Genomic DNA, 17,309 nt, shown 5'->3' with positions numbered 1-17,309 from the left:
AAGTATGTAATTCAGTTAACTTCCAAAATAATTGCTTTAGTAAAGAGCTAATTTAAATGACACTTAGTGAGAATTGAACTATATTTAATTAAATATTTTGTGAACCTCCTCCACACAGCAAGTTTCAGAACTTTGTTCGCATTTGAACTCTTCATATTTTTGGTAAGAGTCACGATTCTTCCTGATATATCGTCTTTCAGAGAGGTCCAATAAATTGCATCTCATTTGAAGTCTAAAAAAAGATGTACATATCTTGATTTTAAATTTGATTCTGTTTTTATTTTTATATTTGCTACTCTTCCAAGTCTAAAATAAATGTGTGGAAAGAGCATTGTTTGCACTTTCAGTTTAAGTTGCACATTATTTGTTTAGCATTAATATTATGAAGGCTGAATAATAATGTTGGCGTAAATGATTTTATGAATTTTCCGCAATACTTACGTGACATTAGTTGGTAAATTTTCCGCACATATATTCAAAAGCAACCATTTTCTTTCATTGGGCTGAATAATATATTCTTTATCTGGGGTCATGAAGCACTTTAGTGAACACGGCAATATTATTCTGTAAATAAGTCATAAATTTTGAGTTAAAAAAATAAATCTTTCTAAAAATTTGCAATCAAAATGTTAACACACTTATCCCATGTAAATCGTATGACTTTAGACGTTGGGTTGTTGATGGCAAACATTCTCGTCACTTTTCTATTTGTCATCAAGTTCTCAATAATAAAATGGTCTTTTGATATATTAACCTGAAACAAGGTAAAAACTAATCGGTTTTACATCAGTTTACATCTAAATATACCCACAAAATCTGTTGCGTCACCAAACAAATAAGTGCCTAAAGATTTAAAGAAAATGAGTTCTTACCGCATTAGCTGTAGGTAAATATCTCTTCTGCTGTAAAATATTCTTAGGAATCTGTATTGGCGGATTTACAGAATGAGTAGTGATACCTTCACCATGCACAACAATAAAAACCTTTCGATAATTTAAAATTCCCATAAATTTTTCCTGGAAAAGTCATAATTTTATATTATATAATAATAAGAGATCTGCTATCAAAGTAATTATGTATGTATTGGCATTATTTTTTGGAGTAAAAGAATAATAATGGTTGAACCTCATAATGGATAGATTCCATTGGCTTAAATGAAAACATAACACACAGTGGATTATCAGGCAGGGCCTTGGATTTGCCTGTTACGCAGTGAATTACGGCAAAAGGACTTGTGTTCGCTTTCAACAGTTGCCACTTCACTGTTTCTGATATAGTATTGTGCAGAACGAACCACTGGAATAATTTTTTTTAAATTACACAAATTACAAGACATGTTTTCACAAAAATTAAGAAAAGACGTAGACATTACAAAAAAGTTGACTAACTACTTGACCTTCTTTTTGACACCAGGTGGGTTCGAGAATGCTTTGATTAAACGATATCAGTCGCACGTTGACCGCCAAAGATCGTACATTGAAATAACCGGACCCTGCGCGGAAAAATAAAGTTAATGGTTTTGCAGCGCAGTCCATTGTGGGACTTTTCTGCGCAGGGTCTGAATGTAAATTTTTAACCAAACTTATAAAATCAGGTTGCGTTGCGATGTAAAAATGAGTGAGGTGAGTAAATTATAACATATTTATAAAAGTGTCTAACTAAATAGTGTATCAAAATATTAAATTTGAAAAACAAGCCCACACTTTTGTTTAAGCGATTTGCAGTAAAGGTTTTTATGCTGCCAGCAATTTGCTCGCCATTGTAAAAAGGGACTACTTATGTAAGGAGATTTTATTTTCGCAGACGTAATACTGATAGGAAAATGCGAGTTGCCTGTATACTGTCAGATTCATTTATTGACAAATCACTTAAAAGGGAGGTGGTCATGCCACCGCTCCGCACCGGGCAACTTGGTTTGTTGTGGGCAGGTCTGTTGTTTTGAGAAAAGGAATGTAAGGCATGCAGGGTACACACACACTCACTCTAAAAACAGGATCTTGACTTCCAATGTAAACTTTGCCAACGTTGAGGTAAAATACGCTTTTATCATGTTCCTTTAATTCATCCCATTCATCTGCGTGGTAAAGGGGCCACAACCAGGTGGATACTTCTTCTGTCACTTTTATATTGAAGTGTAAAAGAATGTTTCTTCTTTTCGGAAGAAGAGTTAAATCGTAAGCGAGCTGGTGCTCTCCAGTAAGACAGTATTTAATCTCCATTTTTAGCAGAAATACTTTATTTTTCTGAAAAACGCAACCACAGTTAAATGCATTCCTAAAAAATATTGGGTGAAACGAAATCTGGAACTTAAGTTCAAAGTTTGCTACTTATTAGTATCCAGATATTTGTACTATTCAAAACTATTGTAACTTATCCTATTTAATTATAATTGCAACTGTCCATGAGACGTGTGAATGCGACCTAGAGTGGTTGACATGAATAAGTAAGAACTCAATTTTTTTTGTTTATAAATTTCATCTTGGGTGGATTATGTAAGTTATTTTGTTGTCGTACATTAATTGCTCCGTCTTTCGGACACAGTTGCAAAATAGATCTATGCGGACATTTGTAAACATGTTCGACAAAAGTCATCTTCCGAGATTGTCTAAGCAGAGGGCAGTTGCACAGTTTGCTGCGGGCCAGGGAGAAGTTGCACGGAGCCAGGTATTTTCCCTTCAACAGAAGCCCCAGGAGAGTAGGGCAAGAGTTCACTTGGCTGGCCGGGACATCCATATCAATTCTAATAGCACTCTCTGGTGCCACATTTTTCAGAGCCTTGTTCAGCCTTAAATGAAAAATAAAATAATATAATATGTATTTTTTAATTTAATGTGATTCATACTTACCCACTTGAGCGATAGCTCTGCTAATGCCCATGAGCGATAGCTACCCAAACACGGTAGCTAGGTGATTTTTATGATTTTATTTAAATCTTTCTGCAGTCATCTAATATATTTAGTCACTAGCTTGAGCTTCTATCGTAATACCAAAAGATGTCACCAAAGTCATCTCATGGAATTTTCTAGATAATGTTAGTCTATAGAACATAGTCCAACAGTTGGAATTAGGCAGGACGGCAAACAAGCTGAATACTTCTTCAGACAGCAGTTTAGAGTGACGTACCCCACAAGGGAAGAATGGGACACGGTTCCAGGCCCTACCCACAAACAGGAACTAATCTGGTCCACAGATGGGTCCAAGATGGAGGAGGGAACTGGGGACGGGGTCTATTTACAGGGTTTCGAGACGGAACTTAGTATACCTCTAGGAATACATTGCACTGTATTTCAAGCTGAGATAGAGGTAAATAGTCTGTAGAAGCCATTTTAAATTGGTTCTAAAGCACCATCTCCAGTGACAATATTACCACAAACATGAACCAAATGTTTGTGCAAACATTTGATCGTGCTAGACACCTGACTTAACTTTTTTTTCATGGATTACTGTAGACATTTCCATAGACCATAAACATAAATAAATATGTAGTAGTATTCAATATTGTTAACAGAATTCATGCGTTTGTAAATTACACTATATAAAAATAAATAAATTATAAAGTGTAAAAATACAGTATGAACGGTGAAATATCGGCAGAATTCATTGGCTTTAAATTATAGTAATCAGTTTTTTCGCTTAATATTCGGAGTTATGATTTTTTGAATGAGCGCGGCTGAATCCGAAACCGAACACCAGGAAATCGCTCGAGTAACATTAATATTTTTAAATACTTACTGATCAATATTAAGCATTTGCCAAAGCATTACTTCAGAAAATTTCTTGTTACATTGTAAAGATTGAATACCATGAACCTAAAAATCAATATCTTAATTATTCAAATAAAAATGTTAAAATCAGTTCCGAACAATTTTATTATAATACATATTGTGTACCTGAATTGTGGGATAGATTCCTTCAAAGTGAAAGTGGAAAATCATTATATTGTTTGGTTCTGTCGGTGCGGGGATATCAGAAGACATATTTTTACGTAGGACACAAAATATTTGAATGTAGAAATCATCACATATTTCTGGGATAAAGCTAATATTAATGTGACAGTAATTTCCGCCCAAGAGAGTTCCCTGTCAATAAATAATTTCATAAATTATTGTATCAATCTGAATGTGAATCAAAAAGTTTGAAAATTGTGACTTACTCTATTTGGTTGTAATATCAGTTTATTCATTTCAACTATTTCAGAGCGCAAGTTTTTTTGAACAGCGTTCAATTGGAAGTGTAATGGAGAAGTTCCCGTGTTGATTATGGAAAATTTGGTTTCCACCTTTTGATCACATTCAAGTTGTCCCAAATCCAAACTTTTTGGTAAAACCTTGGATAAAAAATAAATTTGTTATTGTTGTGTAACTTTCGAAAATAAATTGGTTTCTCTAGCTTGGTAGCAATAATAAAAATATCAGAGTCCAATTAATAATAAGTCGAGTTTATACATATTTTTTACAGGGACATCCTGTATCGAGACAGGTTAATGTTCAAATATTTTATATTAACAATAAGTACATTTTTCCAAAAGATTAATTTCAATTTCAATTAAATTAATTATTAGGGTACCTTTAGTGCAAAAACACTGCAATATCCGTTTATCGACAAAATTGTGTCCAGTGGTACTCCAATTGGTTTCCTTATAGGAGAAAAGAATACATTAATAATGGCTGTATAGTATTTCAAAATCCAAAATCATTATTTACTCTTGAATCATAAAAATTACCCGTTATGTAATGCAATAGCAGAGAAAGTTATAACTGAATTGTACATTCCTGGAAAAGCAGGCTTGAAAACAAGGCAAAAGGGGCTCACTTCATTGGGTCGAATAATTACTTCTTCACCACCATCAGCGTAAACCCAATTCATACTCCCCAGTAGTCGAATACTTTAAGCACAACATTTAATATTACATTATTAATAACCTAGTTGAGCTTTGAGAATATATTATCTAAGAGAGAGTTTTGAGCTTTCTAAGATAGGATCATTGAGGTATGTATAAGCTTAGTCAGAAATATGTATTAGACTTTTAGGCTTTTTAGCTTTAAGCTATTGACTTTAGCCTCTGAGCTTTACACTTTTGAATTTAAATCCTCCCATTACACGCGTCAGTATTTACATCAGTATATTGATGGTAGCCGTCAGTATTTGTATGCCATCAAGGCCGGCCCTGAGCCAAACAGCGCCCGTTTTTATGAAAAATAATCTCATGGGCGATGTGTTTTAATACTGGTAGGTATTAACAGCGACTTGGCAACTCGGCGCACGGAGCGCTCTGCTCCAATTGCGCCCGCATAGGGCCGACCCTGTATGCCATTACACGATATCAGTATACTGACATCAGTAATGTTGGAAGAACCCTCCAAGATGCTTTAAATGTACTGGATTAAAAAAAAAAAAAAAGCCCGTGTTGCTATCATTTGGGGGCTCGGTACAAAGAAACGAGTGAAGCGTGAACGATGGGTGGAAGACTGGTTTCTTAAAAAAAAGAATTCTCACATTTGAATTTGGATGAAATTTTGCTGACCGATCTATAAAAAATATTTTAGGATGAGAAATGAGAATTTCAATAAATTTGTAAATATGGTTACTCCATATATTTTGAAAAAAAATACAGCCATGAGAGCCACGCCAAGAGAAAAATTAGCTATAGCTCTACGTTTCTATGCGATCGCCAGTAGCTTCGAGGATTAGTCGATTCTATCTCCAGCAGCAATAAGCCAAGCAATATTGGAGATTAGTCGATTCTATCTCCAGCAGCAATAAGCCAAGCAATATTGGAGATTTCTCTGGAGCGTATTTTTGTAGTCCTTGTAAGTCGTGTTCCACAGCAGATCACGTGTTTCATACGCCTCTATAAATGTCACTAGAACGTTTTCCTTTTGAAGCGAGGGTAGCTGGTGGCGATGAATGTATCGAAGGACTACGAACTGCAGACAAGGCAGCACCGTCTTCCATGGCGCATAGGAAATACTGACATACTGAGGGGGTGAGGGCACACACACATCAGTACGTGTATCAGTATCCCCACCATTTTTCGACCACGCCCCAATACTGATAAGCAGAGCAAATATCTAGATGCGCGTGTACGTCAGTATCTGCCATTATACGAATATTTTAATACTGATGAGTGTAATGGGCGTATAAGCTTTTATAGTTTAATGATTTAAGCTCTAAGCTTATCTTTTGAGTTTTTTTAAACTTTTATCTTTCACTTGGTGGGTGTAAATTAATTAGTACAGAATAAACCAGGAGCACATAATGCCGTAATATAATACTTATTTTATTTTTTTGATATTGGATATTAACCAGGAGGACAGAATGCAGAAGTGTATTTTTCTCTTGGTAGCTGTAAATTATTAGAAAAAAATATATAACAGGAGGACAAAGGAAACAAGATGTAATTTTATTTTTATTTTATAGAAACGCATGTCAAACTAACCACACCATAATAAATATTTGTGTCAGGTCCAAATTCTTTGCAAATGTCAATAGATATATTTGTATGTCATGTTTGTAACAAAAAAGAAATGATCAATATGTGGTTTGGTAATATCTATTTATTAGATACAATGCTATTTTAAGATTCATATCAAGTTTAAAAATAGTGCAAGTCAGTAGTTCCAAACAAATTTCGAATGTGAATGTGGTTTTTTATATAAGAAAATTTGTTAGCATATATAGTTCGATGTTAGCATTATAATTTTTATTTAAAATAAATTGTGCATGTCATGAATTTTCTTCCGTTGTGCAACGTCAGTTGTGCAACACCATTTATAGCGATTCAGACTTTTCAATTTTAGTTAATCAAACTCCATGAAGTTGAATGATACTTGAAAGCATATCGGCAAGTGTGAACACTCTTTCAACAAAGTTTTTTCAAAAAAATTTTGTCCTTCAATAAAAGTTAACTATTAGACATATATGAGTCGTGTAATTTCTATACCCGCTATATCAACTTTCATTGATTTGGAGAAAACCGCAAAAAACTGTCACATCTCTAGCGTACATAAGTAAATGCATTACAATTTTTTATATAATGAATTGGAGTAATAAAATTTCGAAAAGCATTTATTTTTCTATATATGTCTAGCAATAATTAAGTAATTTCGATAAATAAAATGGATATAGCGGATTTTGATACTCACTTCGTGTTTTTGAAAGTCAACTGAGCCGACATGGCGGGTTTAGAAACTCACGCGTAGATCATTTTGACACACAAGCGTGGCGTCAGAGCGGCGGCCATATTGTATTTTGGCAAAATAACTGCTTGTGATTCGTTGAATCCGATATAGCGGGTTTTGATAGTAACTTTCTGTATGATATAGCGGATTTGGTTTCTCACTCGCAGTTTAAACATGGTTTTTGGTCGCGATAAGGAGGGTTTTGAAACTCAATTTTAGGCTCCTCTTGTTGCTCGCAAAAATGTGAACAAGATGTCATACTCAGATCATTTTGTCAAAAAATCGGATATAGCTGGTATAGAAATTATAGGATTCATATTATACATAGACTACTTTAAACTAAAATTGAAATATCTGAACCCAAGGTTCGTAGAAAATATAAACTTATCAATGTTGTCTCATCGAGTAGGTAGAGTATTGTTTAGAAAGTTGTGACATAGCTTGAAGTTCATTTTCCACCGGGAGATTTGAATTTACTGCAATAAAAGTGGAGTCAAGTGACTCTGAATGCATTTTCAAAGGATTTATTTATAATGCGTTGGTAATATTATACTAATGATCGTATTAAAACTCATGTTCGCGAAACAGATGAACGAAACAGATATAGAATCGTATTAGATAGATTCGTATTTGCGTATTAAAATTTCTGGGGAACACTACATTCGTTCATGGGTGTGATTGAGAAGACAAGATACGCTTACTCACTTACATCAAGACGAATACGGAACGCTGTATGATACGACCTACTGAGAACAAGTTGTCAGTATATTATGTGTTGCTAAATCCGCTATTTAACTTTCTCTAGTGGCGAAAAAATTTAAATAATAAAAGTAATTTAGTAAATGAAAACTTATTCCTTGGTTTTACTAGTGCTTTTTTTGTAATGGAAACACATTCTCATCACACGATTTTGGAACTCATTTACGTAATTTGGTTAGAGATAGCACACAACCTCCCGATGCGTGACAGTTTAGTACTAAGACTGCTAAATTGAAAGTACGATAATTACCGTGTCTTTCGCTTGCTACTTTTGAGATCTCTACAGCATGTCTGTAGTTCGTAATGTTATTGGCTCCTGATTTATTTTGTACTAATTTATATTTATTAAAGTAAAGGACATTTTTAAAATAAAGGGATTTTTTTCCCACGGCAGCGGTAACGGCAACAGTGTTTCGGAGATGCAAGATTAATGATTACTTTTTTCTTTTGAGGGAAGCAGGCATTCTTGCATCGTTTGTCTCACTATTATTTAGTGTGGAAGAAAGAGCTGCATCATTATTGTGATAAATAATGTACATTTTGTGTTTTTTAAGCTGTTGCCGTAGGAATTTTAAAAGCGCCAATTAGGGACAATAATATTTTTTTCTCAAAGATGCAATCGTCACTCATTACACATTATTGTCCAATGCGCGCTTTGCCGACATAGTTTTTAATTTTCATAGCTTAGAAGTTACATAGATTGCGGAATCAGACAGATACAGGCGTCAAATATGCGCATAAGCTTTGGGTTTTCAGATTTTAGTTTTGAGAAAATGGAAACTGAAATGTTAATTTCCTATAAAATACTTATTAGATCAATATCTAACTTATTGAGTTCATATTAAAATGATGCAACCCCTTGGATTTAATAAACTCTGAACTACTTACTGCAAATAATTCCTAGTAAGGTTTTGTATGACAATCACAGTTTTGGATTCACTCCCTGGACTGGTGATATCAAATGAAATCTCTTTTTTCGATCTAACATCTTGAGAATTATTAGTTATTCTTGAATGCACGTCGGAAATATCATCGTTGTCTTCGTATAAAGATGGGTAAATTATATCTTCTGTTAAATAATTGTTAGCACCCAATAGGTCCAGTTGATTTTGAATAGTAACCGTATACTGAATTGTATCTGCAGAACCATAGAACTTGAATTTGAGCTAAAAGAAACCATTATTTAATAAAATAATCATCAGATAAATATACTGCACACTCGTATAGGAAAAAAATCAACCTCTATGGTAAAATCAATCATAACTTTCCATTCTTCAAAATAGAAACCAGAACAAGTTGGATGTAGAGCTGCTAAAATGATGGTCCAATTTTCTGGATCCATTAATCCACACATTGGCATCACGGTAACATATCTTAAAACAATGTACAGCCAATTTACATAGTTGAATGTCAGTGGAATAATATTCAATAAGGAGTTTTTAACAGAATTTTCACTCACGACTTTTCAGGAGGAATAAACTTATAAAGTACAGGTGCACTTCCACAATTGTTCAGTATAAAAGTTGTAAATGTTGCAAAAAACGGAACAGTGGGTGGGAAAAATATCCTCTCTGCCAAGTGACAATTTGGTTTTAGTGGGTACGGCCCGGAACAGGTGTGGCCAATGACTGGTATTCTGAATATGTGCCGCGGATTCAGTATTTTATCTTTTCTGGTGGTCGTAAATACTCCAAATAATATTGAACTGTAGCGTCTTTCAGAATGCTCTGGTCTGAATATAAATAAATTTAACAATAGAATATTTATTTGCTGAACATAATCGGTCTACATTTTGACTCATTTTTAGCAGTGGGAGCTTCCAAATTACCTGAATTTGACAGCAAAATCTTTTACACCTTTAGCTTCAATAGTTAAATGTTCTGGAGTGATTGTAAAAGTTTCTTCACAGTCTAAAGAAGAAAATCAACAACAATTATTTAAATCTAACAAAGCTTGCATAGACAAAAACATGTCACAAAATTAATTGAATAGTATGTAAATATAATAACCTTGGTACCAAAATATAGTTCCGTCGTCATCGGAGTGGTTACTGACACTTAGTGGTTGTGTAATATTCCATGTTACATCGGAAGCACTTCCTAATCCAAAATCTATAAATGTTGAAGAGACAGACACCATCGGCACGTCGCTTCTAACATTTAAAGTGTCTTCCATGACAGTGGTGAAATTACAAATTGATTTTAAAACCTTTCCTGATATACACTCTTCTTTTTCAATTTCAGTTACACCTAAATTAGACCTTGTTCCCCTTACTCGCAATATAAGAGGTTCCTAAACAATGAAAAATATGTATAGAAATAAAAATTTTCCCACGAATTAGGTGTATACATATTACGTAAGCTATGTTTTACTCACTTGTTGATGAATCAGACAGACTAAATCTTCCTCAAATGTTCCATTGAAGGATTCGTTAAAAACTACAGAATAGTTCATGGACTGAAATGGTTCTATGATCCCACATTGCTTCGAAATCTGGAGTAAGAAAGGATTATTGAAATAAAAGCTACAGAATAGTTCATGGACTGAAATGGTTCTATGATCCCATTCAGTTCATTGCTTCGAAATCTGGAGTAAGAAAGGAATTTTGAAATAAAAGCTACAGAATAGTTCATGGACTGAAATGGTTCTATGATCCCACATTGCTTCGAAATCTGGAGTAAGAAAGGATTATTGAAATAAAAGCTACAGAATAGTTCATGGACTGAAATGGTTCTATGATCCCATTCAGTTCATTGCTTCGAAATCTGGAGTAAGAAAGGAATTTTGAAATAAAAGCTACAGAATAGTTCATGGACTGAAATGGTTCTATGATCCCACATTGCTTCGAAATCTGGAGTAAGAATGGAATATTGAAATAAAAGCTACAGAATAGTTCATGGACTGAAATGGTTCTATGATCCCACATTGCTTCGAAATCTGGAGTAAGAATGGAATATTGAAATAAAAGCTACAGAATAGTTCATGGACTGAAATGGTTCTATGATCCCACATTGCTTCGAAATCTGGAGTAAGAATGGAATATTGAAATAAAAGCTACAGAATAGTTCATGGACTGAAATGGTTCTATGATCCCATTCAGTTCATTGCTTCGAAATCTGGAGTAAGAAAGGAATTTTGAAATAAAAGCTACAGAATAGTTCATGGACTGAAATGGTTCTATGATCCCACATTCTTCGAAATCGGAGTAAGAATTATTTTATGTAAAGAATTAACTAAAGTCTCCGGTTTTACCCGAGCTATGCACAGAGTTTTTTTTTTAAATCAGATGTAGACAGTAATCTTCCTATTCTTGTTTTAAAGGTCAAGTGTGGAAAATTTCATCAGTATCGGAATAAATAGATTGTATAAAAAGCTAATCTTGGCTGCCCACCCGGTGTTATGCGGCTATTAACCCGCCCGCCACAAACTCTCTCCTTTATACAATTAGACAACAAAATATTGATGAAATAAATAAATAAATTTTTATTAAATGAAAAATACACTTTGTAAAACACCACTTTTATTATGAATTAATATTAACAGCCAACCAGGTTTCGCTTAGCTCAAGCTTCGTCAGGGCTTATTTTATCAACTTGACGAAGCTTGAACTAAGCGAAACCTGTTTTTTTGTTGTTTGTTTTTGGGGTGTTATGCCGTGTTGCGCTAACTCCTTCTTTAGCCGACGTTTCGGACAGCGTTGCAGTGTCCATCATCAGGGCAGATCCGGTAGATCCGAAGATGTGTGATATCTTCGGATATCACACATCTTCAAGCTTCGTCAAGTTGATAAAATAAGCCCTGACGAAGCTTGAGCTAAGCGAAACCTGGTTGGCTGTTAATATTAATTCATAATAAAAGTGGTGTTTTACAAAGTGTATTTTTCATTTAATATATAATGTCACATCACAAAGTGTTTGCTTCCTTCAATAAAAATAAATTTTTACTTACTTTAAAAGGTCCCTGCCCACCAGGATTTATGAGCCATTTGAAATATCCCATCATTACAGAATTATTAGTTAATTTAATATTTTTCTTAAATTTATAGCTTGCATCGTCAGTTGGTAAGAATAATATTTCTTCGGGATAGAAAGATATTCTTGGACCTTTAGGAAGTTAAATAACAAATATATATCGATGGTCCTGAAGAACAATGTCGGATGTGCAAATTTATAGTTTTGCAGTAGTAAAGTTCTGAGCTGATTAAAGTTTAGTTTGGTGCATTCTTACTGTTTTCGATAATATATTTCTCCAACTAAATAAATGTGAGGTCAATGGAAAATATCAAACAACACTTTCTTGATCTCAAAAATAAAAAAAATGCAGAAATGAAACTTTAAACAGCTCTACTGCAAATTCGGGACCGTCAATATATTTATGTATATCCATTTAAATAATAGCGAAAAATGTATTTGCAAACTGTGATTAAATGCCTGTCAATCATGACTTAACCTGAATCTTGGTGAAATAAAATGTATTTACCTGTGCTAGATCCTTGAACTATCAAGTTAACCTTCTTATGGAAATCTTTATCCTCTATAGTGTAATAATCTATGTAATCCTGTCCCGCTATCCCCGCTATTGAAGGGGAGAAAGAAACACAGAATTCGTAGCGTCTTCCCGGCTTTATTGTAACATGTTTAGGAAAATCCACTTTGAAAACATAATCCAAATTCAATTTGTTGCAAGGGTATGCAAAGGTGTAATTCACATCATGCTAAAATAATCAAATATTGTAAATGAATTTAACTTTATGATTTTTATTGATTTTATGCTTATAAGGTCCTTACTAATTCGTCGTTTTTCAGACAAACTCTGGCAGAGCTTGTTGTTCCAACAGCAACAGTACCGAATGTTACAACAATCCGCAACATTTTTAATTAATCAATCATCAGTGCTCAGTGCATAAATAAACCACTCACGCTCAGTGCAATATTTTACAGTACAGAAAAACCCATGACAGCTAGTTATGCGCTTTTGTTTTATTAAAAAACTAAATAAATTCTTTTTTTAAAAAACGTTGAAAGCAAATTCATTCATTATCTTTGTGACCTGATTAATAAATTGGTAAGGTACAAGGTTTGTGGAAAATGTATTTAACAAGGTTGGCTCAATCAGGCACTTTTCGGAAAAAAATGCTAAGTGACGTCACTCGAAGACCAGTTGGAGTCCAAAAGGAATGATCTCTTTTACTTTTCACTAGGTATATAATATTATTTTTTGGTGATTCGAAGTAAAGTCGATAAAAGTTTGTTTTTTTAACAGTAAAAATGTGGTAATCAGAAGTGAAGGGTAGAAAAAGTCGGGGACGTCCGGGGAAGACTTAACGCATTATCTCTGAACTGAAATGATACACGGAGTGGAATTAAAGACGATATAATGTTGTTTTTTTAACAGTAGATCACAATGTGGTATGGAGTAGTGAATGGTGGAAAAAGTCAGCACGCCCGAGGGGAAGACTTAACGCATTATCTCTGAACTGAAATGATACACGGAGTGGAATTAAAGACGATATAATGTTGTTTTTTTAACAGTAGATCACAATGTGGTATGGAGTAGTGAATGGTGGAAAAAGTCAGCACGCCCGAGGGGAAGACTTAACGCATTATCTCTGAACTGAAATGATACACGGAGTGGAATTAAAGACGATATAATGTTGTTTTTTAACAGTAGATCACAATGTGGTATGGAGTAGTGAATGGTAGAAAAAGTAAGCACGCCCGAGGGGAAGACTTAACGCATTATCTCTGAACTGAAATGATACACGGAGTGGAATTAAAGACGATATAATGTTGTTTTTTTAACAGTAGATCACAATGTGGTATGGAGTAGTGAATGGTAGAAAAAGTAAGCACGCCCGAGGGGAAGACTTAACGCATTATCTCTGAACTGAAATGATACACGGAGTGGAATTAAAGACGATATAATGTTGTTTTTTTAACAGTAGATCACAATGTGGTATGGAGTAGTGAATGGTAGAAAAAGTAAGCACGCCCGAGGGGAAGACTTAACGCAGTTTTTCTGCACTGGAATTACATACGGAGTGGAATCAAAGACAATATTATAGTTAATTTATTTAACAGCAACAAATGGAGTATAGTAGTGAAAGGTAGAAAAAGGCACGATCAAGTGAAATGTATGGTAAAATTAGGCGTATGTAATGACCGAAGAAAGGGGTATGAGGAGAATTTATGACGAGGAAGTGAATGGTACAAGATGTCGAGGACACCCAAGGAAGACATGGCGCGATCAAGTGAAACAAATACTTAAAAAAACTTTTTAAATTCTGAACAATATTATGTATGGCCACCTTAACTACACATGTACCATACTTAATTTACACTAGAATTCACAACCTCAAAACTATAATCCAAACCATTCATAAGAGAAACGCTGGGTAAACGACAGCTATTAAATATCTTTCCATTCACTTATGTTGATTTGTACATACCACTACATAATTTGAATACACACCATTATGTACATACTTTTCTGATCTGGAGTTGACTTTATTGGTTTGGTTGACATTATTTGTCTCACGAGAAAGGATCGCTTCTACGACTCATTCTTCAGTTCAGTAGTTCAGCAGTTCAGCTGTGGAAATTTGTTTGTGTTTCCTCCCTCCTATAAAATGCATTTTTAAATTTCATTTTAACAACTTCATCTTTTCATAAAGACCCCCCAAGCATCCCCAAATATGAAGTAGGCCGTGAGGAATTTATTTTCCTTGGGGCCTCTTGCTTGGAGTTGATGTCTAAAAAAGTTGTTGAAATCCATGTTGAAATTTGGCTTATTTAGGTATAATTATGTTGCACGGGTCTCATAATAAATGCCAAAAAAACTAAAATTATGCACATAAGATCACCACACGCCAGATTCAATTTAATCCTTTCGTTACATAAACATACTTTTGACTGCTTACACAGAAATGTTGCACAGCCCTGTTCATGTGAAACCATTGATTTTGTCAAAAATTATGTATATTTGGGTGTTACTATTGACTGCCACATGAAATGGGATGTACACATTACTAATGTTTGTAAACGTCTACGGTCTATTGTGGGTAGAATTTATAAAATAAAATATTTTGTGCCTGTAAGTACTTTAAAATTAATCTACCTATCTCTGGCTGAATCCATAATCCGTTATGGAATCACTTCTTGGGGACATTCTTGTAAAACTAATATAAGTTATATCCAAACATTACAAAACTCCCTTACAAAATTGTTAATACATAAATATACCAATGCACACAGAAGCGACACTAAATTAATATGCAAGTCTCTGAATGTTTTACCTGTCAGAGGATTATTGTTTTATAATATTGTAAGTCAACATCTTATATTGTCTGATTCCTTGTATAGTGAAAGAGTTTTCCACAAACATAATACAAGATTCACCCAAAATGAAGGATTGGTGGTCCCGAAATGTACCAATAAATACGGTGAAAGAACCCTAAACTTTATTGTACCCAGAATATTTAATAAACTACCAATGACAATTAAAAATATAAACGTTTTTACAGCCAAAGTCAAATATAATCTAAGGAAATGGCTATTAGATACTGAGGATTTATATTGATGCACTACTGAAGACCTTGTTTTCCTAATTGGAATTCACATTCTAGGGAAATGGAAAATCGTTATAAATTTGTATTACCTTATGTATATTAAAACCATAGAAGTACTTGTTGATTATATTCATTTGTTCATATTAAATTCATTTGTGCTTATTTTGTTATATGAGGCTACTGCTTCTTACATATTTATATTTAACAATTCTGTAATTTAACCAACTTATCATTTATTGTTAATTTATCATCAACATTATACATACCTACATACTGTTTACCATTGTACCATGTTATTGCAAAAATGTTGTCATTATGTACCTGCTGACAAACTACATAAGTAGTTTAGCAGGTTTGAATGTTAATAAATAAAAAATAATAATAATAAATATAATGTATTATTCCATTTAGCTGTGTTGAAAAGAGTTTGGCATTAGAAGGGAAGGGGGAAGAGGAAGATAGAAATGTTCTTACCTGGCTATTCACATACGGTCATCAAATAGATCAAGCAGCGCTTTGATTCTGAATGGTGGACTTTCACCAAGGCGATGCTGAGAGAACTACCACCATGTCTATATCTTTGTATAAATACAATTATTCTCAACACTTTCTCTGTCATATCCTTGTCACAATAGTTTACTAAATGATACTCAATTTGAAAATTTGAATGTCTTCAAAGGCAAAATGTAGAAGGCATAAGTAAAACCGCAAATATTACTGGGATGTTTCCCTTTTATTCAGAACATTAGTTTTAATATAATAATTAGTGTTATATTACTAACGCATTATAAAATAGCATTGCAAATGCATTCCCAGTCGCTTCAAGCCGCATGTATTGCAGTAAATTTAAATCTCCCGGTGGAAAATAGATGAATTTTCAAGAAATGTTATTTTATAAAATTCAGAAGTAATTGCTTTGACAGAAACATGGTTGCAGGTCTAACCTCGGACCGCTGTTGTTTCTAATACTAATAAATGACATCCAAAACTATGTTAAGAATAGTAAATGTCTACTGTTTGCAGATGACCTTAAAATTCTGATGGAAATAAGCTCCCAACAAGACTGTCTTAAAATGCAAGCTGATCTGGATGCACTATCTGAATGGTCGTTAATAAACAAATAAGATTTAAATACAAAAAAATGTGCCACTATGTCTTACACTCGTTCTCTAAATACTATACTTTACGATTATAAGATAAAGGGCGAAACACTATCACGTGTAAATTCCGTAAAGGATCTCGGTGTCGTCTTTGATCCCGAACTGAAATTCTCTCACCATATATCGCAGCTCACTCAGTCTTGCTACAAACTTCTTGGGTTAGGTCATTAGGACATGCAAGCAGTTCAATAAACAAGATGCTATGTTAGCATTATTCGATGGCATACTGAGAAGCAAGCTGGAGTATGCGAGCGATGTTTGGGCACCGTACCACCAGAAGTACATTGATATGATAGAGCAAATCCAGAAGAAATTCCTCAGGTATGTCTATATACGGACGCATGGAACCTATCCTCGGTTCATGCACCATATCGACTACTACAGCCGAAGTCGATACCATGACTTATTCAGAGTACCAAAAGGCAAAACCGACGTCCTGGCAAAGCATAGCGTGACGAGGGGAGTGGTGCTGTTGAACGAACTAGCAAAGAATTTGGATGTAAGTGACTGTTCTCTAAATGTTCTCTAAGTGACTCTTCAACAGCAATTATTGAAGAGTCACTTACCTAAATGGTGATATGATGTAAAATTGTACTGTAACTGAAATGAATGTTCTGTTGTACAATCAAATAATTTTTTTTT

This window comes from Hesperophylax consimilis, chromosome 8 (assembly GCF_061612785.1).
Source record: "Hesperophylax consimilis isolate HC1 chromosome 8, BYU_Hcon_1.0, whole genome shotgun sequence".
In the NCBI taxonomy this organism is placed as follows: domain Eukaryota; kingdom Metazoa; phylum Arthropoda; class Insecta; order Trichoptera; family Limnephilidae; genus Hesperophylax; species Hesperophylax consimilis.
This window is presented reverse-complemented; position numbering follows the sequence as displayed.